Source organism: Falco biarmicus, chromosome 3, assembly GCF_023638135.1.
Source record: "Falco biarmicus isolate bFalBia1 chromosome 3, bFalBia1.pri, whole genome shotgun sequence".
Classification (NCBI taxonomy): domain Eukaryota; kingdom Metazoa; phylum Chordata; class Aves; order Falconiformes; family Falconidae; genus Falco; species Falco biarmicus.
In genome coordinates this window covers 46,711,687-46,733,556 of record NC_079290.1, presented here as the reverse complement: position 1 = coordinate 46,733,556, position 21,870 = coordinate 46,711,687, and the positions used below count along the sequence as shown (strand labels likewise).

Below are 21,870 nucleotides of genomic sequence, written 5' to 3'. Positions count from 1 at the left end.
CTGCCAAACACTGAATATGAAGAAACCAGTCTTTACAATCCCACCTCCCCTCTGCAATAAAAAAAACCCACCACAAAAAAACTCCATCCAAAACCCCCCAACCTTAAATTAACAGGAGTCACCCGTCAGCTCCTGGGGCATGACCAGGCAGCTGAAGCGCCGTGTGTAGGCTGACTTCAACGACGGCTGCCGAGCAGCGCTTGGCACAGGTGGAGAGGGTTTTCATCACAGACCCAAATTAACTTCAGCGAAGTTATCGCGTCTGCCAGGGCCGGAGGAGCAATCCTCGGTGGGAGAAGCGCCCCGCTCGCCGCCTGCCGCCTCCCCCCTCCGGGGCGCTGCTCGGCCGAACAAAGACGGCAGCGGCGGGCGCCCTTTGCGCGGCGTAGGCCAGGGAAGGGGCGATCCCGCCCGCCCGGGCCCCCCGCTCCGCCAGCCGCCCCCGGCGGCGCTGGGCGGGCCCCACGCCCCGACCCCTGCGCCCGGCCCGGCCCGGCTGCGTGTCGGGAGGAAGCGCCGGCGGCGCGGCGGGCGGGCAGGCGGCTGCCGGCCGCTCGGCTCCCCCGCCCCTCGGCCCCGCCCCTCGGCCGCCGATCCTCCGCCCCCTCCTCCTCCTCCTCCTCTTCGCGGCGGCGGCGGCTTTCTCGGCCCCAGCTCCCTCCGCTTCGCCTGGCTCCTCCGGGAGGCTCCCGCGCCGTGCCGGCGAGGACGGTAAGGGCGGCGGCGAGGCGCCGGGCCGGGCCGCTGCTCCGGGCGCGGCGGGTCCCGGGGCTGTACGCGGCGCCGTCCCGCAACGGTTTCCCTGCCTGCCGGGGTCGGCCCCAGGGAGCGGGCGCGGGAGCGGGCGGGACCCCCACCCCCGGCCCTGGCAGGCGGCGGCTGGCGGCGGGGCTGGCGGCGGGGCTGGCGGCGCCGCGCTGCCCCGGGGACGGGCGGGGGGCTCTCCCCTGCTGGGCGCTGCGGCAGGAGCCGCCCTGCCCAGCCCAGCCCTGCCCCGCCGCCGGGGGTCGGCGCGGCGGGCGGCTGCCTCCGGTGACAGAGAGCAGCCCCCGGGGTGGGTGCCCCGCGCGGAAGCGGGACCGAGCCGGCTTCATCCCCCGCCCCAGGCGGGGGCGCCCCCTCCCCCCCTCCCCCCCCCAGCCTGCGTGCGGGGCGGCCAGAGCGGTTTGCCTCCTCCGAAGTGCCTCGCTCACGGCAGGGGAGAGCATCTGGCCCGGGGGAAAGCCGCGGGAAGCGACGGCTATTGCACCGCGCCGGGCCGGTGCGGGGTGTGAGTGCCGCCCCGGGGTGCGCGGGCGGGGGATGCGGGGCTGAGCACATGGCCGCTCGCCCTGCGCGGGGTCTGCGCCGCAGCTGTCACAACACCGCCTGAAACCGGGCCTGCCGGTGCCTGGTGTCCTTTCAAAGTGCTAATCTGACCTAAAGAAAACTTTAGTAGGGAGAAGGGAGGAGGCTTATCCGACCGAAATGTAATTTACTTGAATACGTGTTTTTCTTCCCCCCCCTCCTTCTTCCCTACTCAGACAAGGCATCAGTGAAGAGAAGGGAAATCAATGGAGTTACACGTATCCTAGGGTCCGATACATATGGCAGCTCATAGGGCAGAGAAAAGGTTAAAACTTTCAGAGACCTTGTGCTGACAAATTAACATCCCCATTGACAACAGTATTAACTTCTTTAAACTTGAATTTTATGGCCGTTTGTGTGTTGATCTTTGCTTGGATTTAAAGACTGCACTTACTGGGTTCAGATATTTAAGGGTGAAACATCCCCTTTGTGCTCAAAATGACAATGCTATTGTGTTTTGTAAGCAGCAAGACAACTTTTATCTTTAACAAGGTAGACTTTTTTATCACTTAGCTGTAAATACTTGCTGTGTCTGTAAATCTGCCACTGGTTTGTTGGGTGGCTCTGCAAAGGTCACTTCAGCTCAACCTCCTTTTTTTTTTTTTTTTTTTTTTGTAAAATGCTTGTATGGTTTTAATATGATAGTGGGTCAGATTTATTTATAATTTACCTCGCATTTGTACTTCAGTGGTGTAAGAGTCATGCCTTATAAAGCAACTTGTCCTTGGTTCTGCCCGTAAAGCCTGCTGGCTGATGTTGGTGCATGGTGTACAGGAGGTGCACAGCTTGGCTGTGTCTAATGTTAAGTGTCCTACTTATTTAAAAATGTTGAGAGTTCTAAAAGGGTCAGTGTAATCCACACCACACATGCGCTCAACTGACCTAGAATTAACAAGATAAAACACTTTTAAGCACTTCTGGAGTGAAAGGTGGTACGTTATTTCCTCATGTGTGACTAACAATGATTGCTTTTTCAAAGTGTCCAGCACTGTGCCCCTCGGTTCAGAGGGTGTCTGAACACCCTGCTCCCACAAACACTTGGCTTGAACTGGTGAGACTGGTCATGAAAGCAGAAGGCACCAAAGCATGAATGTGCTCCCTGGGGAGATGTACCTGTTGTTGATGATGGCCAGGGGAGGTGGGTGCAGAGACCACCATCAGTCCTGCAGAGATGGCGGGCAGCCCTTGCCATGATTTGGGGCTGTTAGAGCTGGCAGAACTGTATGCCCTGCCAGGGCCCCATTTTGTGTGGGTTAATAACTTATCATGTCAGTTGATATTTCACGCTGTGGTACTTTCATTTCCCCTCTGTGGGCAGGAGGTAGCAGGCGGGTGCCGGGGTGCTGCAGTGTAGATGCAGGTATACCAGGAATGTGGTGGTTAGTGTGATTTGCCTCCTCGATGGAACTGGTAGCCTATGCCGGCAAGTTCACTCTGTTGCACAGAAGGCCTGACTTGCCCTCATGCCAGTGCATCCACGTTAAGAAAATTCTGTCACAAGCTAAATTTAAGAGAAAAAGGGTGTTTTCTAGATTCATATGGAGATTGTTTGCTGACACTGCCAGAGTGGTTCTGTGTCCTGCTGTAGCACTTGGCCGTCAGTGCCCTCCTTCCCTGCTCCCCTTAGGCTTGTGGCGTGCACGTCGGAGACATCAGATCTGAAATTTTTGCTGGAGGCGTATCATATGGGAGAAGTCTTCCAGTGGATGAGAGATGGTTTTCTGTTAAAGGTTCATGTCATGCTCCAAAATCTGGAGGGCTAACGTTGATCTAGTGAGTCAAAACTGAGTCAAATTATAGAATGTAGCCTTGCAAATGTGTTCTGGTCACTCAGAGCTACAGAACACATTTGAGACACTGTGCTAGTGTGTAAAAGGGGGGTGTTTCTCAAATGTACTTTTTGTAAGTATGTTTCCCAGTGGTGACATAGTTAGATTGGAAATCAGTACACTGAAATATCATAGGGTGGATTTTGGCCATTAATTGTAGTGGAATGCAGAGTAAATGAAATCTCATGTTTACAGCCTGCCCAGAACTAGAGGGCGAATCTTTGAACTCTGTGTAAGGAATGCCTCTGGTCTCTCTGTGGCTGATGCTGGATCTGGCTTTCGGCTGCTAGGTTACGGCTCAGTTTCACAAGGCCTTAAGCACATGTGTTGATTAGCCACAAGTTAATAATTTGGAATTAAACTGAAGGATAAGTATATGTCAGCTACAAAGTGTTTTTAGTTCAAGGAAGTTTAATTTTAGCAGGCAAGTTCTGAGAACTTAGAGGAACTAGTCTGTGAAGTCCGCAGGACTGAAGACCTGTAGGAGGTAGAGGTTTAAAAAAAAAAAAAAGAAAAAGCTTGGACTGCTGTAAGTGGAAGGTACAACAGCTACTTCGAAACTGCGTTTTAAGGAGGAGGAAAAGCTTGCCAAGTGGAGCTGTGGACCTTGCTGCAAGAATAAGATACTGCAAGTTACTGGAAAGCCTGTAAGGAATGAAGTGAAGGAGGGGATTGATCATCAGAGAGCAGAAACTGCAGGGATAGCATGTGAATTGCAAAAGCAAGAGTACAAAGAAATTTAAGATGAAGAGGGGGAAAAAAATGAAAAGCAGAAAACTTGGCTATGATGTTGTGAGGACCGGAGTATAGTTGAAAAACATGTCTAATGCCTCCAAAATTAGCAGTTGCAACCAGTTTTAGATAGGGATGAGAATTTGAACATGGGAGAAAGAAAGAGTGCCAAACAAATGACCGGAATAAATGTCTTATGCCTGCTTTCACATTTAATGCAGTCAAACTAAGGAAGCAAAGGGTCTGTGCTTTAGGGGTCTGGAAGAGTTGGTGCAGGACACTGGAGCCAGGTTAAAAAAGAAAGGTTGGTTGTAATCTGTCAATTTGAATGTAGCAATTGTGCTAACAATATAGCAAAAGAAGCGTACTTGTATTTATTTTAAAAGGAGAAGAGAATGAAATTGTCACACATTTTACTCTAGTCTCAATAGCATTCAAGGATTTAGAACAAATTTAGAATGGAAATAGTAATTAAGTATACAAAGATAAGTGGAAAACAGGATAAAATGCATCATGGATTTGCCACAATTAGGTCATGGAAGACTAAAGTAATATTATTACTGGTTAAATACTGAAAATTGGAGATGAAGGGAGCAGAAGGCTTCAGTTTGATATGTGCATACCATGGTGGGCACAACAATGAAAGCCACTAAAATTTGAAGTATGGGGCTTGGCTAAGGAATGGTGAGGTGTCTCCTGAAGGAGAAATTGTGACTGTGTCTGCACAAATAAAGGAATTGTTGCTCTGGATTGTTGTTAGTGAGGTGCTGGTCTTTTTACTTTACCATACTGGCTGAGATAACTATGCAAAGGACGACTGCTGATGAAGCAAAGTTAGGAAATGTAGTCGGCACCAAATGGGGTTGGATTATTGCAGAGGAAGAATGTCTGTGATGACTGAAGCAATAGGAATGAGAGGAAGTTAAATAGCTCTAAAAGGAAAGTTATCTACTGAGTGATTATTAACAACACATCTGCTATCAGCTGGCAGGTCATCCCTTAAAACAGGCCTGGAGGAAAAGGCCTGAATACCATAGTCAAACAGGGGTGAGACTGTTTGATGGTGAGCATGGAATGAAAGCAAATGTAATACTCAATGAGAGCTCTTCAGTGGAGAAGGCAAGTTATTATGCAAGGAATTAGGGAGACTTCATGTCAAATACTGTACATAGTTCTGGTCACTTGTGTACAGAAAAATATTAAATTCTAGCGGAACACGTACAAGGGCGTGCAGACTACAAAGATGGTGGGGCGTGAACAGTCTGGAGTTAGATGAGAGACCAAAACTTAAGCTACACTGGCTTTGGTACCTTACTAATGGCAGAGATGGGATATAGCAGCTGCTTATGAATTCCCTGGGGCAAATTCTTGGAGCAGAGGAAGGGTCATAAACTGAAGGCTCATCTGTAATTTTGGATTAAAAACTTGACATACAGGATGATTTGATGGCTTGTTGAATGAATGTTAGAATACTGTACATGGGGAATTCGGAATGAGTTTAACTCAGATTTTGGATGCCCTCCCAGCTGTATGTCTCAAGTCCCAGTTCAGTGTTTAAGCTTGCATGTGACTGTTGAGGAAATGGGCAGTTTGGGTAACTCAAGCTACTAAAACTTTCATGCTTTGGTCTTCACTACTAATCAACACAAATAGAAAGCACCTCAGTGGAGGAGGTATGATGAGCAGAAATCCTTATTTTTGGGGAGTGTGTGTTGTGCAGTTGCTTGATAGTGAAGGGAATTTATAACAAGGAAAGCCCCCCATCTATGGCATTAGTAGCTGCTGCTTTTTCTTCTCTTTTTAATGTACAATGGACTGGAATAAAGTATAACTCATAAAATATTAAAGATAACCACAAATTAACATGCATGGGACAGAAGATGAATAAATGGAGGTTCAGGCTGAAGGTCAGGATGGCTGACTGGAACCCATAAATAAATAAAAGGATTATGCTTTCCTGTTGAGTGTGTGCCCATATCTATCCTTTGCCTGATTTCATGCTTTCTGGTCTAGGAGTGCTCTGTGGCACTGTCTGCATCCTCTTGTTTGAGGACTGTGCTCCTGGGAACAGGAATTGGAGGCATTGCCTTGGGAGGGACTTGGGCAGAGCCTTGCACAGGAGGTAAACTGCAGGACTGCTGAAGACCCAGAGTGGGGGCTCCCAGCTGGGAGGATGCGTGCTTGTCTATGGCTTTGTTTTGAAGTGTAGTACTTGATCTAGGCACCGATGCAGAGATATACAAAAGCCAACACAACTTAACTGCTGGGAACAAACTGAGGTATGAGATATGCCAGTTCAGACACTTTCTCTAGTGAAAACTTGTCTGGTACACACTGAAGAGACATGTGCCTCATAGAAAGTGTAATGATGGTGTGTGTGGTTTGAAGGCTATGCCATGTTGACTTAATTTGATCTTTGCTGTAGCATCAGGGTCTGTCCATTTATAAGGTCTCCTGTAGCTGGGCTTTGTATGCCCGGTCAAACTTCTGGAAGTTTTGAGATGACCCTTCAAAAAGGAAGACTGTGTGTCATCTGTGTGGAGCTATCTTGAGAAGAATCATTGAGGATAATAAGGTGCTTTGAGTGTGTTTATACATCAAAGCAAGATCAGTGCCTTGATATTGCTTTATGTCTATTTGTTTTGAATTTATAAGGCAGGTGTTGTACTTCCTTAGGAATAATCCAGTTGCAAACTCCTTTCCAGCGTAGTTTATTAAAAATCTGAACTACTAAATTTCAGGCGTTTGCTTTAAATGCATGTGTATTTTTGTGTTTCTTCTCTGAAGAGGAGCTGTGTAATGAGCTCAATGTGTCAGCATCCCCCATAGGAAATAAACGTGAAGAGATTGTGTTGAGCCATCAAAAGAATAATTTAACAATCCCAGGGAAGAATTGAATTTATTGTCTTGGTAGCTTTTAGCATGTATTATTAGGCTATTCGCTTATTGTGTTTTTTCATTTGCTCCTATTGCTCTTTTATATAAGTGTTGAAAGTATCATTAAAAAAGATGACACTAGGGCTATGCTTTGCATTTGTATAGTGTCTTTCACTTGACGGCCTTTGAGTTCCAAATATTAATGGATGAGGTGGAAAAGTTATTTCAGATTTACAAAGGAGAGGTTCAACCTAAATTCAGAGTCTCTAGTAAATCAGAGAGCAGTGCATTTGTCTCCTGATGCTTTGCTGTGTTCTTTAAAAACAGAATCACTCAAATAATTTCCTGTTACAACTTGAGGTCTTGGAAAAGTCTGCACTAAGAAATGGGAGGAAATGTTTTAAGACTTTATTGGACAGGGAAGATAACAGCAGCATCCAGTATTGTCTGCAGCTCAAGCAAGTAGAAAGGAATATGATTCTTCTTAATAGGTCAAGGAACTGTGTGTTTTTGGTGAGCATGGTCAGTCTGGGAAGCCGAGAAATGGACTGGAGTAAGAAGCAAGTGGTATAAGAGACCCAGGTAAAACCTGGAACATGCACACCTGAAAGAATAGAAGAGAGAAGATGTGATTGAGGAAATGAGAATTATGGAAAGACTGTGAATGAACAAACTGATGAACAGGGAAATGAAGGAGAAATGCTTATATATTACACATTAACTCACTATGTGTGTTAACTTGTGTCCAAATTACATTGGAAAGCTGATGTTTTAATCATCGGTGTAATGTAACTGGGGTATCTCTTCACTGATTGGGGTTGCACTGTTTAGAAAAGCACTTTTTGAATGAAGAGAGGTTACAGTGAAGAAGGAACAAAGCAGAACTTAAACTGCAGGAGAACATTTTAGATGTATCTGTAAATTACAGTGGCTTGCATAGTTCAAAAACAAAGCAAAGAAAAAGAAGACTTGTGGACGGAAGAAAGGTTGTTCTGCAGCCTTCTAGTGGTTTATCTTTCAGATTTCCACATGGTGTTTTTTTTGTGCAAACAGGAGTGTCCTTCTGTTGTGAATACATCATCGGTAACAGAGTCTTCCTCCTCTTTGTCTGGTACCTCTATATGGTATTAGACAAGTCACTTAAAATAAACTACCCAAATTCAGGAGTGGACCCAGACCTTTGGATTTGTAATGACCTTTGTATGTTGTCTTTCTCTATTTGACAAGTTCATCTGTCCATGTTACCATTTGGAAGGTCAGGGGGTCACTAGGAACAAAACTTTCTTGTGTGTGTATGTGCATGTATAGATAGGTGCAGCTTAAACTAGGATGGAGGAGAATCATTTAAGTAATGGTTGGGTAAACCGCTTTTCAGTTTATGATGATAATATACGTTTTATTTGTACTTTATATATATAGAAAGTAATGTTGATGTGATATGCTTGACAGACTGTTACTTCTCCTGTCCACCTCCAATGGTTTTAGACTAGCTTTTTAATCTCTTAATTAAGAACATTGTGTCATTTCCCATGCATGCATATACTTCAAGACTACATTTAGAAAAATTCAAATTTAATACTAACATTTGTAAATTAGTCATGTAAGTACAAGTAGTTAAAATGTGATAATTTCACTTGTGTGTTGTATTCAATTGCAAGATTCTTATTGTCTGTGTTGTTTTGCCTTTCTGAGCTGTGATATTACTGAAGTATATTACTGTTGAGTTTTCCCAGTGTGTTAGTTTTACATGTTGAATGGTAATTGCTGTGAGTGACAATCCTGAATGAATTTAAATGGTAGGCAGCATGAATAGGACTTCATGGATTGCTTTTGCTGCATTTAGATAGACGATATTTTCTAACTGAAAATCACTTGTGGCTGTCAAGACTTCTCTCTACATAATATGTGATACAATATCTGGGCATTTACTTATAAATCAGTTAATTCCATTAATTAATATCTGCTATTAATTAATATCAGAAACCAGAATCCCAGTTCTGCAATACATGAGATTTCTGCAATGTGTTTATATAAATGCTTGGGGAATACTTGCAGACATGAAGGTCTGCTCACTCAGATTTCCTGCAAGACTGTGGCACATGCTTTGCTGAAGGATTTCAGATGTTTTAGTTAGTTTCTTCTTTATTGTTGCTGTGTTGTCCTCATCTTGCAACATTTGCTGTGCAAGTTCAGGGGGTTACTCCTGTTGTAGCATTGGATCCTATTGCAGTAAATGAAATTATGCATATTAGGTTAAGCTTTAGAAGTTCTAACTGGAATGAGTCCCCCAAATGTTTGTGTGTTTAAAGCCACACATTTCAAGTTGGTTTGTTGTTGTTTTTTCCCCCCGCTTCTTTCTTCCCGTTTGATCAACTGTGGGGAAAAGGAGAAACTGACTAATGAAGCACAGCATACAGGAATGCACAATGTAAGCACTTGAATTTGGAGAGAAAATGTTGTTTTCCTCTGATCTTTGCTGTAATGGTTTGAGGTGTTCACTTGTGATTGAAATAAATGAATATGTTTGTTTAAAAAAAATCTGAACTTGATTTTTTTTTTTCTGATGGCCTGTTTATTATAGCAAGTTTGTGCTATCACAGAGTTTCTATTTTAGGAATGAGGTATTGCTTTTTTTTTTTGTGCAATTGAAAGATGATCAGTATCATTTCTTTCTTCCTTCCCCCTCCATCCCCCTTAAAACAAAACAAAACCTTCGGTCCTTAAACAAAAGTGTCTTTGTTTTTACATTTGTTTTATGAAATTGCTTAAATCCTTTGGGAAAAGCTTTCCTCTCACAGGAAGAGGGGGGGGTGGTGAAAAAAACCCCTACTAAAGCCAAAACCAGCAAGCCTGCTACCAGACATCACAGTGTTTTGCTATCTGAGTGATAGCAGATTGCATAAAAGAAGCAATTTCTCATCTTAATGAATGAAAAGTGCATTGCAGAAATGCACACAAATAGACATATGGCTTTCACTTGGCAAATGTATGATTGGTAGCATTCAGGGCAAAAACTTGCTGTGTACCTTTCTTGGAGCTTTTTTGGACTGTCACTGTCGGAAATGGAATTTTAAATGGGATATGTCAGAGCTCTGAGAGATGGAAAAAATCAGCTGCTCTCTGCTGGGCTTTTTTTTTTTAAATTTGTTTTTTGTTTGTTTGGTTTGGGTTTTTTTAAGCCATTTATTCCTAAAAATCTCTTGGTTCTATGTTTTTTGGGCTGTTCTGATGCTGTGGCTGCAGTTGTGAAGCAATCTATCTTGGTACACTAGGCAGACCTGTGAATTACTCTCTCTTGATGTAGGAATCTTGCAACTGACAGCAAACAAGTGTTAAGTGAGAGGATGAACCATAAAGGCCGAGAACTAAGTGGAATACCACCCTGCTAGTTTGTCTGCATGGGCTTTGTGCAGAAAATATACTAAAGAACAGGAATGCTGATGAGAGAGAATAAAATTATTGCAGCAGACTTTCTCCCAAATGTCATAAAAATGCAAAATTGAGTCAGTGGCCTACTATTCTCAATCACCTGTATTATGTGGGCTGAAAGGATCAGGGATGAAAGAATTTTTTCCAAGGAAATGGTGAATGTGAATGAAAAAATAAGGAGTCTTCCCCTAATGCCAGGAGGTAAGTGCTTGTTTTCTGTAGAGTAGGAAGTCAGGCACTGGACTGAAACAGTGGTTATAGGACCATCCTGGAGGACACCTTTGTAAGCATTATGTGGAGAATTTGGAGTATGGTGGCCTCCCTGGGGTCCAGTAACACCTCACATATCTCCTTGCGTGTCAGGCAGCTCTTGGACTTTGCTTGACATTCCCTCTGTTTGTGCTCTGTATTGCCTCTGTCTCCCTTCTGTCCCCAAAGGTTGTGCTGTGAGAACATTTGCAGTGTGTGCTGGGCTTCACTGTGTTCACAACCTGTGCAATCACTGTGACTTTGACACTGTGCAGCTAGGAAACAGCCACGTCCTCATGACTGGCTTGTCCACAGCATGATGGTGAAACCTACATGTTGCTTCCTGGACTTATTTCTGTACCTTAACCTTGTAGGTACAGCTGCTTGTCCTTCTGGTGCCCAGGAGGGAAACTGTGTGCTCTGTGGTGTCTTCTGGAGTACTGTCCTCACCACTTGCAGAGAGGCATGTGCAGAGGTGATTATATGGGTATTCACCTTATGTTTGAAACATTTTTAAGTGCTTTTCATGAAGACCAGACCAGAGAATTATAGGCTTAGGGGAGACAGAAGTTGAGTTAACTCGTGCTTTGCTGGCTGAGAAGAATTAGTGTTTTCATTAGTTGGCCTAAAATGTTAACAGGCAAAGGCTGTAGGGAGACGCCCTGTCCCCCAGATATGTTTGGTTTAATAAAAGATAGGATTTCTCCTTCTGAACTCGTTATCCAAGAACTGCTGTGAAGGTATCAAATGATGCTGTTTGGATTGTTGCAGTCAACTAATTTGATTGCCATATTACTTCTGAATGACTGCTACTGAAAAGACTTTTTATAAGGTGCCCTGCCCCAGCATGAAATCAGGTCCTCGCACTCCACCTCCTACATACATTTTGTTGCATTGTGTGGGCTGCACTGGTCAGCTAGGGAGTAGAGAGGGATATTCGCCTCCTGGGCTGTTACGGTCAATACTAATCAAATGTTAGTGATGACTTGCTTGCTTCACTGCCAAAATAGCAGGATGATATTACATATTTTGGTCAGAGGGGTTGGCGGAGCTGTGGAGTGGAAGAACTTCCCTCTCTACAAATCCATTCTAATTCTCCCATTACCCTTCATTCCTGTTTTGCTGTGGGGTCAAAACATTTCCCCTGAGAACTCTGTTTCCTGTAGGTGTTGCAGCTGAGGTGGGGCAAAGTGGAGACTGGAGGGACAACAGGTATCTGGAAAGCCCTGGCAGTATTTGCACTGAAGAATTGTTCTGTGGCTTAGGAGCAGACATGGTTAGTTAGTATTGCAGTGCTGCAGGCTGGTGGCATGTCACCTAGTGCTGCGGTTTGAGTCTGAAGGTATTGCAGTGTAAGTCTGGCAGGAGGGCAAGGAGTAAGTTCGTATTATGAAAGTTGTGTTACAGATACTGTCTAATGTGGATCTGGCTGCTGTGAGGTTCCAGTCTTTCTGCCATGTCTTTCCCATGCCTAGAACTTCCACTAATTTAAAGCTGAATTTCTAATGAGAAACAAAACCTGTTCCTTAATCAGTGTGATTTGCTTTCATAGAATACTTCATTCAACTTAAGTGCAAATTGTGAAAGCCATCTAATATTTGAAAATGAAGTCAGCTGTTCTCAATGTTGAACCAGGCTGAAGAGTCCTAGCAATCCTTGTGAAGTCCTCCTTCAATGAAGTATAATTTGGTACCATAACATACTGAGCTGAAAGAAGCAATAAACCAGTTCTGCACTTAGTCCTTTTTACATTACAATTCTGGAGTTGCAGCAGTGGATTTACCATTGTTTCCTTAATACCTTTCTCTTCTCATTAGGTAACATATAGAATACCAAACTTCTAAAATCCACTTTAAGTGGTATTAGAATAACTGATGTGTTGGAGTGGAGAAAATATCTTCTTGTTCTTTTGTGTAACAGTCACGTGGATACAGCTTTTTTTCCCCCTCTGTGTTTGAAGCTGCTTTGCCGGGTTAGACAGAGCTGCACAGATCTTCCTAGGCTGGGATTTTTCTAATGTCAATGTCAGAACTCACTTTTTCATACCTGCAAAGATTGCAGTCTCTGACAATGAGACATACCTCACTTGAGTTCTGTTTATCTTGTTCATCAAGTCAAACAGCCCTCACAATTAGTATCCATGATCAACTAGCTCATTGGCATGACAATTAATAACAGTAGAAATGAGAAAGTAGGAAACTCTGTGGTTGCCGCCCTGCAAACTTCACTGGCACCTCTAGTGAGTGTTCTCCAAGGCTAAAGGAAGATGTGGAGGTTGGTAAGGCTATGGAGGAGGGAATTAAAGTGCCGGAGTATGGCCGGGTTAGTTTTGGCTGCTATGCTTGGTACCTCTGAAGACTCCTGAGAAAGGAGGGAGTCTGCTATTGGGGTGCTGTCCAGTGTCTCTTTTTTTTTTTTTAAATTTTTTATTATCATGTCTTTGATCACATCTTCACAGGCTTTGGCAGCTGAAAGTGTAGGAGAAATTCTTTCTTTTGCTGAGAAATTGCAGAATGTACCTGCTTAATTTTTCTCAATTACATAATGTTTTCTTTTTAATCAGTTATTTTCCAAATTGGGAAGAGAAGGGATGTGTTCTTCATGAAAAGGGAATGTATTCGACATGGAAACCTGTGTACAGCTTTTTCAGATGATTTAAAAGTACATTTCAAAACCGATCTGGATTATTTTGAACTATATAGCTGATCTTCAGCTTGAATACATATGAAATGTAAAGTGATGTAAAATGAAGATGTCTGGTTTATTATGTTGTCCGCTCATAAAATACAACTAACTAGTCAGAAGGGAAAATCATCCTGGCAAGAAGATTCTAAGTACTGCTTTTCTGTCTCCATTGTTACTTTTCTGTTGTTGTCTTAAATTTTTTTCAGTTAGAATTTTTTTTTCCTTCTAACAATCTCCAGGATGTGTGTTTAAACTAATGATTAATCCTTCATTTTTGATGCCTGTAGTACTTTTATGCTAATGTATATAGATGAACAGGTCAGGACTTGACCCATGTAATAAAAGTGCCTTAATTTACTCCTATGTACATTTCAGGGCATAGATATTTAAAAAGGGAAGAAAGAAATCAAGAAGCATGAGCCGGTGCCCAGTGCAGTAATTACTGACACTTTTGTCAAAGTAGCCACCATCTGATGCTGTTTTTTTCTGTTCCTGCTGTAAAAGCAGCTCATGTAGACACATGTGCAGCGAGGCAGAGGCTGAGTGCCAGCTTGGGTCAGAGTCTTTCCATAGTCCTCCGTTTGGTCTTGATGGCAGGACGTGTGTGTTGGGCTTGGCGTTTCAGCAGGGTGTGCCTCATGGCCATGCTTCTTGATGTTCTTGAGAAGGGACAGCCCCTGGGAAGCCCTACGGCTCCCTGCTGTGCCCCAGGTCCGGGCTTCCTGCAGTAGCCTGTGGTATGTGGCCTGGCCTGCCTCTCCCCTGGGACTGGAGTGTGGCTGGCCTCTGGGTTGGACCATGGGGTCTACCTAGCCATCCCTCCTCCATTCTGTGGTGTCCCCTACCTCTGGTTCTGTGAGGAATGCTCAGTGGGAGAGCCACAGCTGACTCCTAGGGCTGATGGGCAAGGAGCCCAACGGTGCAGAGCACTTGCAGGTCACAGTCAAGGTTTTGCATTGTAGGGGAAGAGAATGTAGCAAACCCTTCATCCAAAACACCCTGGCAATACACAAAGTAACATTCACAGGAAAATGTATGTGCGTGAGACAGGGAAAAGGAGTTGACAGAGAGCTCTGGTTTACGATTTGCACCACTTGACGGTGGGACCTGCAGCATTCCTCAACATTCAGGAAACATTATGTAGATGTCCGCAGGTAGCATTGAGTCATCTTGGACATGAAAGACTGAATCCTCCTCCCTATCCCTTGATATTTTTGCCATGATATGATGGTGTCCACATGTGTACACACACAAATAATATTCTTTGTTTAAAAGTCCTAAATGTTTCTGTAGGGACCTGATCTAATCCTCCAGATGAGCTTTGCCTTTCTGCAGCTGGCTTGGGCCAAACCTGGGGAGACAGTTACAGTACATGGTCGGTAGCCAAAGGAGAAACGTTGCTCCTTTGAAGACCATTAGGTATGATAGGAATGTAGTCCTTAGCGGCAGGGCTGGGCTCAAACTCGTGTCCTGCCCTGGGCTTTGGAGAGGTTCTCCACAAGTCCTAAACTGTGGTGTTGCTCCCCCATATCTTTTGAAGGGCACTGAATGGACTGGTGACAAGGCAGTGTGAGGTGGGAACCTGGTGAAACATATTCCTCAGGTTGCCCTCTCAGGTAACTCTCCTAAAATACCTCAAAAGCTTTTACTTCTCAGTTACTGCCTGTCACTGTGTTGCTTTGTCTGGAAGTACTTACTTGTAGAAGTTCTTGCTGGTGGTATAAGATAGCTTGGCAGCATCTATGAGAAAACAGTTATATGGGGAAGAGGTTATTTTGAGATTTTTGTCTTATCTGGAGAACTACCAAAAGCTGGGAAGTGCAAAATACGTGTGGGGTTTTTTTCCCCCCTGAAATTTCACACTGCTTTTCAAAATAAATTCTTCTGCCTTGAAGTGGGTGAGTCCTTGCTCAAAAGTACTGTTTCCCGAATGTTCGTATTTGAGCCAAGAATAAAATCTTTTTTTAATGCATTTTTTTCAGAGCCTGCCTTTGAGAAAGAAATAATTTAGTCTTCTTTTAGAGACTTCATTCTCTTTATAGAACACAATGACTCTGCTTTTCAGAGAAAAAACAGAATTGTAGTGAAGATGCTTTGTTGCATTTTTGGCTTGATTTTATGCAAGATAAATTTGTTTAGCATTTAATACAGTAAACTGTTTTAAAAGATAAGTTATATAATTACCATGAACTTTTAAATAACCATTAGTATTAGTACTTGATTGTCAGTAACATCACACTGTAATAATACCAGATACAAAATAACTGTCTGAACCTTTCGTCTTACTAAGCTGAAAATCAAGGATGTGGCTTTGTAAGTAGGAAAGTAGCTGCAGATATAGCCAGATCTTTCAAAGATGGTTCTTGCTTTTCTTGTTTATCCCTATTTACATATCTTAATTATGTAAAAGTCTTCAGTTTGGAAGCTGAAGTGCTATTTCTCCACATGTCCTTTAGTATCAGCTCAGTGAGTGCCAGTTTTTAGGAGCTTGTTAACTTGCCTGTGACAGTTTCTTCATAGCTCAAATATGGCAGCTGATGTCTGATGCTTTAAAATAATAATGAACACCATACAATTCTTTGTATATTAGTAATGTGATCCTGTAGCTTCATTTCAAGCAAGCAAGGATGGGTGCGGTGTATGCAAATAAGTTACATCTCCCTTGCTTTGTGATACCTGTTGGTGGACCACAGTTGACTCTTCAGACAAGTAAAATTCCTCGTGGTAGAATATGAAGTGGTACTAAACCAGCCCTGATGGCAGTTGGCTTGTCATGTATGCTTAAGGGAGAACAGTCAGAAAATAGCCCGCAAACATTTCCACTTCTCAGTGATAAATTGGGGTTTTATTATGTCAGCGTTGGCTACAAATGGGTTAGAAGTTGAAGCCAGTTTATGGACAAATCTCGCCAATTAAATTCTACTCCACTTCAAGAGAAGCAGCACCAAATGTAAGCAAATGGTCTCTTGCTACTTTGGTATTTAAAATTCGATGACAAAATGGCTTAGGATGGAAGGCAGTAGTATCAGTCTCGGTGTAAAGTGGAGACTTCTCAAAGCTGCTGCACTGGAAAGTATATTGTTCTCTGTGGTTCTCCTTTTTTATTGCGCTCTATGCGAAGCCTATAATCACAGGATTTAGAAACCCCTCACCATGCACTTTTAACAGTGACCTGTCTTTCCATGAAACAAAATAGGTCCCTGTACTTCAGAATGGCTGACATTCATTTAGCTTCCAGGTGCACCAGGAGAGCTCCCAGTGAGAGACAGCATTCCTGAGGTCCCAGGCCCAGCTGGAAGTTTCCAGCTGTAGCACCTAATGCAACTTTGCTTCACATTGTAGCATAAAAGTACCAGAAAAGACTGTGTGAGGCAAAAGGAGATGGTATTTAAAGATGAACCTTGCTCTTTACTAGTCGTTTTGCAGCACCAGATAAATGATATTATCTTTTAAGGTTATTTTGTTGTTAGCAGAGTTCCATTTTGTTTGAAGGATCCCTCCTCCCCTCCTCAGTTTGTGAAGACCTCTAGCAAGTGCTTAGATTTCCTCACTTAATCCAGGAATTTACCGAAAGGTAATGCAAAGTTCACAGAGTAGTGGTGTGGTATGACACTGTCAATTTGAATTATTTAGTATGTTAGCAACAAGAGGTTTTTCTTCTGTTTTCTTGAGTTTTTTTCTCACTGTCAAGTCCATTCCCAGGAATGATGGGTTGAGTGTACATGTGTAGCATCCAGGTATCATTCTGGCAGAATTACTGACAAGCTAATGTGTGTGGTTATTGTTTGTTTTTGAGGAAGGTAGATAGTCCACTTCCTAAACTGAAAAGAAACTTTTCTCAGACAAAGCTTGATCTTTCTGTAAGTATTTTAAATCCGGCCTGTGTATTGCAGGTGCATGCCCAAACCACATGCTGCCTAGTGACTGCTACCTCTGTGGACACAAGGATTAGAATAGAGTTTCAGCCCTAATCCTGGGTTTCCTGTGCAGATTCACTTTACAGTCTTATTCCTGTTTAGTTGCCTCTGTGTTAAAGAGCAGGTTTTTATTTATACTTGCTCTCAAAAAAACTCAAACACCAACAAACACAAACCAAAAGGCACTAACAATATTATTTTGATTTTTATTGTATTGATGAGCTATGTAAAGATTTATGCCTTCCCTCCCCGCCCCCCCTTAAGACTCTTCACAGAATAGTAATTAGCCATGTGCTATGCAAATTCTTGCAATAAAAGGATTTGGTTATCTGGTACTTAAAACTAAATGACAGCAATTTTGGACTTAGGTTATTTCAAAGTATCTAAATTATTTAGGATCTGAAGTCTTAATTTTTTTCGATGAATTCCTTAGTCAACTTTTGCTTACTTTTAAACTCTACAGTAAATATATACAGTTTCTTATGTACAGTTGATATCCTATAATAAAAAACCCAGTTTTTGTCTGCCTCAGGGCTGCCTCTGAACTGACCTGCAGAATTTTGTGAAATGTGAAAAATAACTTGATCACTTTTTTTAGTGGTTTTTCTTTTTGTACTTTTTAGGATCTCTGCAGTTTTAAATGTGGTTTGCAGAAATTGAACTGCATCTAAAATTTAATATTGGTCAAGACAAAATCCTGCAGCTAAATTGTTTACCAATATGTTTAATTGATCAAGAAGTTGGTGAAAGACTACTTTTTCTTACACAGTTTCTTTTTGGTTTTCCTCAAGTTTTGTATTTATGGATCTATTAAATAATCTGTCATCATTAATTAAAACTCTATCTAGCATACAAGCTGGTTTAAGCAATAAGAAAATGAGTTTCTTGGTACTCTTAAGAAATTTAAATGAACTGTTTTCAAATTGTGTAATAATGGCATGTGATGGCCTTTTGCTTAAAGAAAAAATTACTAGAAGCATATGTTTGCGGTGTGTTACTTTTTTTTTTGGCCAGGTTTTCATGCCTTAATTTCAGTTTCTTTACCAGTCTATTGAAAGACTGGGCTTTGTGCAGTGGTGAGACCTCTGAGGGTTGGTGTGAAAATACGGAAAATCTAAAGTCAAAACTTCAGAGGTTTCAAAGCCTGTAAGTCAGTAAGATATTTGACACGGAGATGGAGTTAATTTAGATTTGTAATAGCACTCACTGTAGTAGATGCTACAGAAACATAAATCTGTGCTAAGACATGCAGGAAAATGTATGGATGTAAGTGTAGTTATACGGCAGCCGTGGAAATTTCAGATATTGACAATTTAACTGATGTGTTTCTGCAGAATGATGGCCAGTGTTCCCTTATTCTCACTACTCAAAAAGGTGGTTAAAGAGAGAATTAAGCCTGTTGGGAGATCCTGCTAATTAGCTGTTGTGTCCCACATTGAGGGAGTCCTGAGCTGCCCCCCTGCACGGAGGGAGAGGCAGGGAAAGGAAGTTCTTCCATCTCTGATCCATATATTTTTAATCTCCTACTGTTATTACTCAGAGGCCTAAAAATATACTGGATTCTGTTTATAAAAGAAGATTGAATACATGTTAATGTAGCAACAATGTTTTAGGTAGTTTAGGCAAGAAAATAGCTGTTGTATAAAAATGCCTGCATAATTGTATAGTCTTCCGTTGGCATGCCTTTGAGGCAAATAAATTTGTTTTCTGTACAATTGAGGGATGGGTGTTTTTTTGATTCTCATAGAAGCTCAGCAATAAGCCTTGAGCACAGAATAAATTCTTTATCCTGTGTGATTTGTGTATATTTGTCTTTTAAATCTGTTTAACAAAGTAGTGCAACAAATTTGGGATTAGTGACGTGCTAGTTAGCTTTGCTGAAGGAGGCTGGGACAGAAAAATGGGGAAATTCACGTTTTTTGCATTAGATATGATTAGCTGGCACAAAGATTAGCTGTATCATGCATTTCTTTTCAAATGGTTTCTGACCTCATGGGTGCAAGTAAGTTGTGATCCAGCTGTAGCAGTATAAAATTGGCAAAGAAAATAAGCAGGGGTTTTGTGCAGATTTGTATATTGGCAGTAAAATATTCTCAGCTCATGGGCTTTCCTTTTACCTCTCACAAATTTAAAAATAATGTTGATTTAGTGCCAAGTGTCTGTTGTTACATATGCCTGTTTGCATTTTAGTGCTCTTTACTGCTTTTAGTGCCTTTATTTTTTTCTCTGGATCCACTTCAACCCCTATGATATGACGGGCTGTTAATACCAGCTTAAATCAGGTATTGCTTGCAAAAGTTTCTGATACATTATAAAATAAGAATTTTAAATTTTAGTAACATGAAGTCTGCACTGTAAAACCCTACTTTTAATCTAGGCTTATTTGTTTAGGCTGTGTTAAATCCATTCCTAAAAGTACTCAAGGGTTTGGTTGGTGGGTTTTTTCTTGGGTTTGGTTTTTTTTTATTTTCATTTGAGATCAAATCTCTTTGAACTGTGTAGACACGCACCTGTGCTCATTTTAATCCCTGTGTAGTTTTCATCAATTATCACAGCAGGCAAAAAGAAACTCAAATTGTAAAATGCTTTTGAAAAGTAAATACTTTCAACCTGGGGTTCAGGTTTCTGTTTTAATCAAACATCATCTGTATTCATGTTCCTACACAGAGCTGGGTAAGGGAGTGGCATGAAGAGCCTTTTTTTTTTTTTTTTTTGCTTTTGTTTTCACTATGAAATATCTGTTTAGAAGTGCTCTGGTGTATGCTGAGTATAATATGTTAGTGCTTGTAGAGGAAGGCTGTGTTGTGTGTGTGTGCATAGGGATATTTTTTTTTAAAGCTGGAAAAAATCTAGGCCAAGAGATTTCATTCTTATTAATAACTTAAGGCTTTATTAAAAAAAAAAAAAAAGTCTTCCATGGCTAGAAAGCTTCCTGACTGGGGCAGCACTGGTGGGGAAGGAACCTGCTACCCTCAGACACTAGTGGGAGCATTTCCCTTTCTGTTGGGGTGTTAAAACGTTCCCATTCCGTGCCGCGTGTTTGATTGCCACCCTAAAAGCTCTCAGGGCCGTGCTCTTTGTGCATTTCTCAGTGCGGGGCCATGCCTGGGGCCGAGGACCCTGGGTGTTCTCCCGTGCTGTGTGCCTGCTGCCCAGCCTAGGCCCCATGCCAAGTCCCCAGCCCGCGGTGCCGCCTCGGCCTCCTGGCAGCGGGTGATCGCCTTCCACCCAAAACAGGACTTGTGGTGTTGCTGTAACAAACTCTGGCCGTAGGACTGAATTTATTTTTTTCTTTTTGTGAAAACATCCCTGTCAGCAAAATAAATAAGTACGAAAGCTTGCCAATTCTTGTTTTAATTCCTTGGGAGATACTGAAACATGAAGTCTCTCCCTGGGCCTCGTCTAGCTTTCCTGCTGCTTTTCCTCAGCAGGTACTGCTCTGTGTGTTCGGTTCCACAGCGCCTCAGCCCAGTGTTAAATATGTAAACTGGGAAAACTGGGAGAAGTGGTGTTAAATATGTAAACTGGAACAACAGGGAAATTCTTGGCTTGTTCAGCTGCAGTAATCTACTGCATTAGGGGTTTAAACAAACTTGGGGAAAATCGTTGTTATGAAGCCTTTAATTTTCCTTTAAGCTTCTGTGTCACCCTAGAACCAAAAGCAAAGGTAGTAAAATTAGAGTAATTAATCTTGGAAGAACTTACACAGGGGATATAATGAATTTTCCATCAGTTTGCAAGTTCTGTAAATCAAGATAAGAGGCTGCTCTAAAACATGCTGTTTGTAAGCTATGGCTGCTGTACTTGACAAAAAAATTAGGTTGTTAGATGCCATCTGTTTTGGTATCTTGAGGTTGTTTCTGGAGTAGTTCCTTCAAATGTGGAGGTTTAGAGAATTAGTCTGTGTTCCCCTGTGTAATGCTTTATCAAGGAGTGCAAAACTGAAAGAGAAAAGGTCATTTTAAGTTAAGAAGTTTGTGTTCAGAACTCCTGTATTGACACTTCCCTTTTCTCCTGTTCCTGCCCAAGGTCTTGCGGATGTGGGGGAGGTTGGAAAGCCTGCCTGTCTGCTGCTAGGGGACCTGACAACGATACCTTATCTGCTGTGCAAAACTTGGTTTCATGCTAACAAAAAACAAGAAACATTGTATTTATTGCTTTTAGGGAGAGTCTTCCAATGTGTGGAGCTGCAGGTCCTAACTTCCCCAAGCGAGATGTGCAGAAGCCTTAAGACATTGTAGTCAGCCTATGTGACTAATATAATTGCATCTTTTTCTTGAATAACAACTGTAGATGTGAAGCAGACTTTGAAGTGAGGTAGTTGACACCCACACAGGACTAAATTATAACATCCCGAATAAATTGCTATGCAGTGTAAGTGCTGAAGTATTGTCAATACAAAGAAAGTTTGTTCCCAACAGTTCTTGGTATGTTGGAAATCACTTGGAATTTGCTGGATAAAAAAGTTAACTTGCATGGTTAGGTAATTTGCATGTAAACCAAGCAAAAATTATCAAGATCATTAAAAACATACATTAGGAGAGAAAAATGTTAAGTGTATTTTAAGTATACCTATCAAATTGTTCACATCCCATGTATTTGATTGTAACTTTTATAGTTAGAGACCAAATGGTGACTTTTGGTATACTACTTTTTCTTTAAAGTGTACTAAAATAATCATTGCCTATTTTGTGGCAAGCAAATTAAAACATGATGCAGTTCAGGCAGAATATATGAAACCCTTCAGCAGGGTCTGAGGTGGCATGGTTCTCAAAATTTATCCCCTTTCTTTATTAGCACACAAA

The 21,870-nt window shown here is 42.3% G+C and overlaps 1 protein-coding gene across 10 annotated transcripts in view; it reads left to right on the top strand.

The window, feature by feature from the left end:
• Nucleotides 1-604: 604 nt before the first annotated feature.
• The window catches only part of FAM110B (family with sequence similarity 110 member B), a 116,086-nt gene continuing 94,820 nt past the window's right edge, over nucleotides 605-21,870 (top strand). For 7 of the 10 annotated variants that reach the window (XM_056331170.1, XM_056331162.1, XM_056331168.1 and 4 more), the window contains exons 1-2: nucleotides 605-711; nucleotides 5,922-6,030. The gene's annotated coding sequence lies outside the window, so the exon portion shown is untranslated. The remainder of the gene's footprint in view (nucleotides 712-5,921; nucleotides 6,031-21,870) is intronic. The other 3 variants (XM_056331161.1, XM_056331164.1, XM_056331163.1) reach the window with 3 other exon arrangements.